This window comes from Puma concolor, chromosome D1 (genome assembly GCF_028749965.1).
Source record: "Puma concolor isolate L17-30 chromosome D1, mPumCon1.1.hap2, whole genome shotgun sequence".
Lineage (NCBI taxonomy): Eukaryota > Metazoa > Chordata > Mammalia > Carnivora > Felidae > Puma > Puma concolor.
The window spans coordinates 90,225,273-90,233,478 of NC_141676.1; the positions used below are offsets into that span (position 1 = coordinate 90,225,273).

At 43.8% G+C, this 8,206-nt stretch overlaps 1 protein-coding gene across 1 annotated transcript in view; it reads right to left on the bottom strand.

The window, feature by feature from the left end:
• Positions 1–6,875, bottom strand: part of TMEM45B (transmembrane protein 45B) — a 39,805-nt gene extending 32,930 nt beyond the window's left edge. Inside the window, exon 1 of the mRNA XM_086678668.1 lies at positions 6,683–6,875. The gene's annotated coding sequence lies outside the window, so the exon portion shown is untranslated. The remainder of the gene's footprint in view (positions 1–6,682) is intronic.
• Positions 6,876–8,206: the final 1,331 nt, after the last annotated feature.

Here is an 8,206-nt window from a genome sequence, read left to right on the forward strand (position 1 = left end):
AATATTTTCTCAATGTAACCTCTTAAAGAGAAATAAGAAGCTAACTATAATTTTCCATCTTAATTAAATATTCTTCTAAGTGTCATTATTAAGATTAAGATAAATATTGGCATGATATGGAGCTTCTCCAAAGGCCCTAACTTATTCTGGATTAAGTATTTCTCCGCCGGTGGGTAATAAATGTTTCGCAAATGGTTATTCCAAAACAATTTGTTGTACTTGTGCTTACAAGACTTTTATTACACTAAAATCTCAGGCCTTTTTATTTTTACTTATTTATTTTTTAAGTAAGCTCTATGCCCAGTGTGGGGCTTGAACTCACAACCTCAAGATCAAGAGTCACATGCTTTACCAACCGAGCCAGTCAGGTGCCCCAGAGCATCTTGCTTTTTAATAGAAAAGAACTCACTCTCCGTGGAAGACTGCTGATTGTCTCCCTGCTGCTGACAAAAGACACACAGAGGAACACAGGGGTACACAGAGGCAGCCACTTCAAAGGGGGGGGCAGAGTCAAGAACTAAATTCTAAATGTTTGAATCCTAAACTACCACTTACCCACTCAAAACAAGAACCTTTCCTATTAAATGGATTACATAATAAATAAATCAAACTTACTAATGGTCTTTTCTCAAACAGGAATAAATGGCTAGAGATGGGGTCTTCCTGATGAGAAACTGATTAGACTAGAAAGCTGCTAGAGACACAATGATGAGCCATCAAAAAAGCCTGCTCTGGATAATCGCCCTACAATGAAGCTCACAATCTGCAAGCCACACTCACAGACTATACATTTTGGCATTTTTGGTACACCATTCTTAAACACGGACAGTTGAATAAAGCTTCTGCCATAAAAGGCAGAACAGAAACAACAGAAAAAAAAGGGGCCTTTGAAAATATACAGACACCATTCGGGATACTCTCAAAATTAGAAAAAAATCAGAGCTAATATTCTCAGGGAAATAGGAAAAAGATACTGCATCCATAAAATAGGAGCAGGATGCTATAAAAATTTCTTGAAAGCCGCCTCACCCCACCCAAATAAAAGTCCTTGGGAATTAGAAATATGATGATAGAAATGTAAAAATTTAACATAAGGGTGGGAATATTTATTAGAACTAAAAGATTAGAGTTTTTTTTTAAAAATAGAAAAGATAAGAAACCAAGAGGGAAGATTCAAGAGATCCAGCATCTAAGTAATTTAATGTAAGTTGCAGAAAGAGCAGAGGAAATTATGCGACAGAAGAAAACTGAAGAATATGATTTTTAGATTAAAGAGTCCTTTAAAGTATCCAAAACAATGACTGGGGGGAAAAAAACCCAAACCAGTATGAACTAACAACATTGTGAAATATCAGAACATGAGGACTAAATAAAAGAAAACCCTACAAACTTCCAGACAGAAAAAAAAAATGCATGGGATCAGAAATCATAATGGCATCAGCTTCTCAACTGAGCGATAAGAAGGGAGAAGAAAACGGAGGAATGCCTTCAACATTCTGAGGGGAAATTAATTCCAACTGATAACCTGTATCCAGCCAAACCATCAATCAAATATGATGGAAGAAAAATGACATCATAAATGTACAAAGACTCAAAAAGCCAGGTCCTGGGGGGCCTGAATCTTCTATAATTTGGGGAGCCCTCTTTAAGAAAAAAATAATAAAATTACCAACACAAAATTGGGTGTGAATGTGAATATTTATTTAGATTGAGAAGAGAAATCACAACAAATGGGAACCTTGGAGATTCATGGCTCTTTCTTCTAAAATCTTTTTAGAAAATGTGCCCCAAATGCTTCATGATGGCGATCTGGCTTTTCCTCTCCACTTGTCAACTTTCAACAGTTTGCAGCCCTCACAGAGGCCTGCAAATGTGAACTTCAGCAGCTCCTGGATAAATTTGCCTCTGTCTCCACGTGGCTTTTCTCAGGAAGCCATGCTCCAGCAAGACCAAGGAGTGAGAGGGCACAGAATCCAAGAAACAGGAATCCGGTACAATTGACAAGGTGGTAGCAAAGGAAGCTCCCAGTGCAACAAGGAGCTCAGAATAACCAGTCTCAGAGAATAGGGGGCTGGGCAGGGATGCTTCCAAGAAAAGCATATCAGACTGACTACTTACTTGATGCTTAACTCTCTACTGAGAGGAATTTTACCATCCTGTCAAAGTTTGAGTCAGAATTGTAATGAGTACTCAAAAAACCTAAGCAACTGAAGAAGAGGTAGCAATTACTAACTCCAGGTATAGAGAAAGGTTGTACAAGAAAGGAAGTGTAGAAATCATGGTGTATCACATAGCTGGAAAAAGTCATAATAATGTAAACACTAAACATTGCTATATCAAAAAAAATAGGCTATAACTATATTAGGACCTTGCAAGAAAGGGAAACAAATATGAAAAAGAATAATGAGGGTATAAGAGAGCTACATCCTTATCCTCCCTGGTAGGATGTCAATAGATACTATCCAGAACTGGGAAAAGAATGAGAAATAGCCAGTATTAGCATGTTACTTGGGAATATGGTGGTAAGTATGAGAAAAACATAGATGAGAGACTGAAAGTCATTGCCTCTAGGGAGGTAGCTGTGTAGACTCAGTAAAAGCCTTGTAAAACTTGTGACTTTTAAGACTCTCCATTTATTTGTGTTGACCAAAATTTAGAAACAGCCTCAAGTGGGATGAGACAGAAAGCCTTTGGAAATAAAATGAAGGTGCCTCTGATAAACTAGCCCCAATTCAATGTTTTTCAAATTATGATCCTGTGACCACCTGTGTTCAAATTATCTGGAGTGCCAGCTTATCATTCAGATTTATAGACTCATTCCAGACCTAAATAATCAGCATTTCTTGGGGGTGGACCTCGGAATCTATAATTTTAAAAAGTTCCCCTACATCCACTGCATTATCTATTGCTTTTTTAATAAACCAAAAAACAACAACAGGTAAAAATAAAATAAAAATAAAATAAAAATAAAAATAAAAAAATAAAAATAAAACAACAACAACCCATATAGAAACAAAGAGTCAATGACTCATAAAACATATTATGGCAGATGCTGCTAGTTGCTTACCCTATATCTATTTTCCCCTTCTTCCTTAACAGACTCCCTATTTTGTTATATTGGCAACATGGCTGACTAAAACACTAGATTTGCTCAGGTTTTCCTATAATTAGGAGTGGTTATGTGACAGAGTTCTTATATGAATGAGGTATAAGCAGTCTATTGGGTGGAACTTTCAAGAGTGGTATTATTATAAAAACAAGGACAGATTCAGCTGGTACATGCCTTCTGCCCTTCCTTCTGCCCTTCTTTCTGGTAAGCCCTCTCTGATATGAAGAGGTGCCTGTCTCTCAGTGAGGACAAAAGGTGCATGCTAAGGATGGTGGTGCAGGAAGACAGAGGAATCTGGCCCCATCCTCAGCTTCTCACCCCCAGGCATCCAGCTTTTGAGAAAAACAAACTCCTCACTTACTAAGTTATTGTAGTAGGGTTTTCCGTTACTTGTAGCTGAATGAAGTCCTAATGACATCTCATCCTTGTTCAAACGTTTGTTTGGTAAGTATTGAACGCATTTTATTGAGTGCCCACTACGGGCACTGTGCTCAGAAAAACACAATGGGCCAGACCAAAAGGCTTTTTCTCTCACGGACTGTGGAATCCAGTTAGAGTAGGAGAATCTACGGATATTTGAGTCCAGGATTCAGGGAGGCTACAGTTTGCTGTCACAGACCCAAAACTGAACCACTTGACTTATGTATCTAGGAAATCCTCGAGGGACCACATGCTGGAAACAGCAGTAGTCTGAACACTGGGAAGCCTAGGTTTTAGCTGCAGTTCTTCAGCCAAGTAGGTTTGGGTACTTGCTTAATTTTTCCTGAATTCCCTTTTGTTCTCGGAAGAAACAAAAAGATTGGGCATGATAAATATTTCAGGCTATCCGCAGCTCTAAAATGTTTTTGCAGTTACGATGAACAAAGATGGGCATGAAAGATACCAAACAAGAATGTTCCTAAATTTAGATTCTAAGAGTTCATACTCAGAGAGTATGGTAAGTAAATGTTCAGGAAAAACAAATCACAGACAACTCCTCACCCCCAAATTACACAAGCAAACAAAAGAGCTCCCCTGTAGGGAGCTGAGGTATTACGGAAGAAGTTCTGGCTTAAGGTTGGCTTTGCCACTTAACAGCTGGATAACCTCAGGCCAGATACTCAGTATTTCTGTTTCAGTTTCCTCAATTATGAAATAAGCTATTACTATTTCCTCACAGTGCTGCTTATGGAAATCGCCTTGTACTCTAAAGCTGCCGTGGTATCAATAATGGTTTATGATATCTAAATTCCACAGGGAAATACATGAGTGTACTTTGGTATCTTCAGCTTAAATTCTTCATCACAGAAGGCTGATAGATCTTTTGAGTTTCAGGGAGCCTGGGTGGCTCAGTTGGTTGAGCGTCTGACTCTTGACAGCGAGGAGCGTGCCTGGAATTCTCTTTCTCTTCCTCTCTCTCTGCCCCTCCCCTGCTCCTGCTCACTCCCTCAAAATAAATAAATAAACTAAAAAAAAAAAAAAAAGATCTTTTGAGTTTCTTTGTCCCTTCAGTAGTGCACCTTGTGACCCATTTTATTTTCACACAGAGAACAGACAAGAGAAACAAAAACAGCTCAAATTCAAATAATCTCTGTTTATTTCTAGCCCCCAGTAAAGGTTTGGGGGAGAAGACTGTTTAATTAAAAGGGAAGCTGAGTCCAAATGATGTGTGGGGATTCTAGTAGTTACTTGTAGCCTCTAATTGTTCCTATTGGATATTGCATAGTATTGTACATGATTTAGTTTTTGTTTCATGACCTGTCCATAGAAACAAATACAGATTTGAAATCTGTCTCATACATGCCCATTAGTTGATGACAGAGTGGTGACTTCTATTCTCTTACCGACAATTATAAAAAGTTTTGCAATAACAGGAAATTTGGCTATGGAATAGGCTTTACATGTGGTAAAACTGCCCTTACCCACTTTCAACAAACAAATGCGTTTGAGGGAAGGAGATAATCCTTTAATTATAACCAACATAAGCAATTTCTGTAGTTTGACCGTTTAAACATGGCAGCCGATGTTAACTTGAAGGTGGTAAGGAGACAAGAGAGAAGTCTTTCTTTCTCTTTACTCCTTTTCTCCCCCAGCCCTTGCCAAATCCTATCTCAAAATTCCATTTGCTGAGATTAGGCAAGAGACACACCAAGGACATACTGGGGAACATTCCAAACAGAATCACTGGTGTCAACGCGAGCTTTGATAGTCTCACTTGAGCCATCACAACCAATTCCAGAACCCACAGAATACATGAAATAAGTACGTGGTGATACTGTGCCTCCCATGGAACAAGTGAGAAGCTATCAAAGTCCTTTAAAAGGAAAGTGAATGCTTGGCTTTCCTAATACCAGAACCATTAGTGCACAGCCAGAAATAATGCCTCCCTTCTGCTTATGTCAGGCACTCTCCCTTGGAAAATCAGAGAACCATATTCAATAAAGCTTTCGTATCAATTGCATGGCTTTCTCAGAAACTCTAGGAACGAGGGTAACTACATCCTTATTGAGCCCATGAACTCTCAGTCCATGAAGAACTATGTTGGACTCTCAGAGTGTATGAGGAGTCTCCCCTACGTGATTTAACATGGACAAACCCCGGATTGTATTGAACAGGTTGCACATCTGGCCAAAGAGTACATGTTTCTTAGGAATGATAAGCCATACTACCTATTAAAGTGAATGTAAAGACACAGATAAAATTCTTATGCCACTTTATGAGCCAAACAGGGCGGTGAGTAGGGCAATGAGGCAAATGGTCAGGGATGGGGAGGAACATGGCACTCACTGAGGGAAATGGCAGAAGACGTGAAGGAAATGGTCACTTCTGTGACTCTTAGAAGAGGTAGCTGGCTAAAACTTTGAAAGGCTGAAATGCAAATCTTTCTTATATCTAGGGCTAGATTACGTTTCTAGAGGTTATCCTTCTGCACCCAGGCAGGGTCCCCTAAAACTATTTTTAGGTCTAGTGTAAACCTCCCCAATCCCTGCTAATCTTACCTCTTTGCGCCTGACATCCGTTTCTACCCACTGAAGTATTAGTGGGAGCTAAATCATGACCCAGGAAACTTTATCAGTCAATCGCCTCTTATTAAATTCTAGGCTTCCTGGTTTAAGGAAGTATCTGGTTGGCGGTGTTTGTGGAGTGGCGCTAAAAGGACAGACAGTAGGAGGTAAGTGCCCACGGCGGTGTGGAGCTGGAGAGGAGCGGTCATGGGCCGGGTGTCCCCGGATCCTCGGGTCCTCGGGGGTGGGGTGGGGGGGAGAGGGGCGTTGGTGGAATGGAGGGCAGGGGCTTCGCCCTCCGAAGCTCCGCTCGCCTGGCCACACGGTCGACCTCACTGGCTGGGGACGCAGCAGTTTTCATCCTAGGGCCGCCGGCGACCCGACCCAGGTGCGCACCGCTCCCGAGCGGTCCAGCCCCTCCCCCTGCCCTGCCGGAGCCCGCTCCCCCAGCCGAATCCCCTCCCGTTCCGAGCGCCCCCCTGCCCTGTCCGAGCCCCCTCCCCATCGGAGGCCCCCTCCCCATCGGAGGCCCCCTCCCCTGGCCCGGCGTCCGCGGAGTCCGAGCCCCCGGCCCGTGGCGGCGTCTCACCTGCGCGGAGCGCCTCCGTCCTGCGCCGACTGCGGCCGCCACCCAGCAGGTGCGAGCGCCCGGCCCGGCCTGGCCCAGCAGCGCGACTGCCTGCCCTCCCCACCGCAGACTGACCGCCTCGCCCCGCCGGTGCCGAACGTGCGGAGCCTCCCGGCTCTAAGCCCGAACTTCCCTCCACGCCCCCCGACACTCCCGCCGGGGCGCAAGACACGCCCTAAGGTGTGCTCCAACAGGGGCGGGGTCCTGGGCACCCAGGGCGAACTGCGACTAACCGTGACCTCCTATGATGCAAAGCAATTACAGAAACCTGGGAGGCGGCGAGGACTGTGGCGAAGAGGCTGTCGCAAGGAAGACTGTTTACCGAGCGACGCAATCAGTGAACACACCGACGAACTAGTCACCGATCTCCCTCCAGCAAAGGCAGGCACTGGTGTCCCATCCTGGACGAGAGTCCAGTTCTCTGGTTTAAGCTTGGGGTCACATGAGTTCATTCATTCATCCGACAGATCTGCCGCCTGGTGCACCCGCGTAGTTCTAGGTGCTAGAGAAAGAGCTGCGAAGGAGACAAAGCCCTTGCTGGAAGGGGCTCCCTTCCTGCTAAGAAATGCACGCCTTTCTTGCAGTAGCCTGTGATCTCGGTGCCCCCATCTGTAAGGTAAGGGGTTGGCCTCCTAGTTTCCTACCCTAGCTCATAATCCCCTGTGGAAGTGGAAAACTTCCCCCTTAGCAAGATCTAAGGCTCCATCTCAGACCTACTGATCAGGATCTCCGGAGGAGGTCGTCAGAGGGACCGGTTAAGAGTTACTTAGGTGACCAGAGGAAGTCAGGGCTGAGAATCGCCCCCTCTGGATCTCTAAGATGCCTTCCAGCTGATCCCATTGTTGATAGTCCTGGAAACCAAGAAAGTCTTCATGGAAAAGATGCTGCATGTGGGTTTTAAAGAAAGGCAGAGGATACACCCTAGCAGGGCGGCAGGGGATAGGATCCCAAGGGCAGCTTCTCTTGATCAAGTAGTCTTTCTTTTTTGTGAAGTCAAAAGAGACTTTTGAGAGTAAGGCATCAACTTGAGCAAATCCTTCCTCTATAGAACAGAGTGAATGAGGCCTGGTGGAAGAGATAATGGCAGAGAGGCACTGCTATCACTTAAAAGGCTAAGGGAGCCACACGCCTCAGATGGATAATGCGCCAGTGCCTGGAGCTGGAGGACCACCTCTTTTGGGTCCCATCAACTTGGGAATTTACTTAACTACTAGGTCTCATCTGGCACTTGTGCACATCCATTGTTTTTGAAATGGCTGAGAGGGTGGAGTCCTGGATGCCTGTTAGTTACCCTGGGGAACACTGTTCCCTGTCACCAGATTCCTGCAATGGTCAGGCTTTCTTTTTAGTGATCGTGTCCTTTAAGGCCATGATGATGAAACAGATGCGTGACTCCTCAGTAGTAGTTACTGGTGGGGGAGATGCTTCTTAACATTGAAAAATTGGAACTAAGAAAATTATATCTGTTTCAAATTATAATATCCA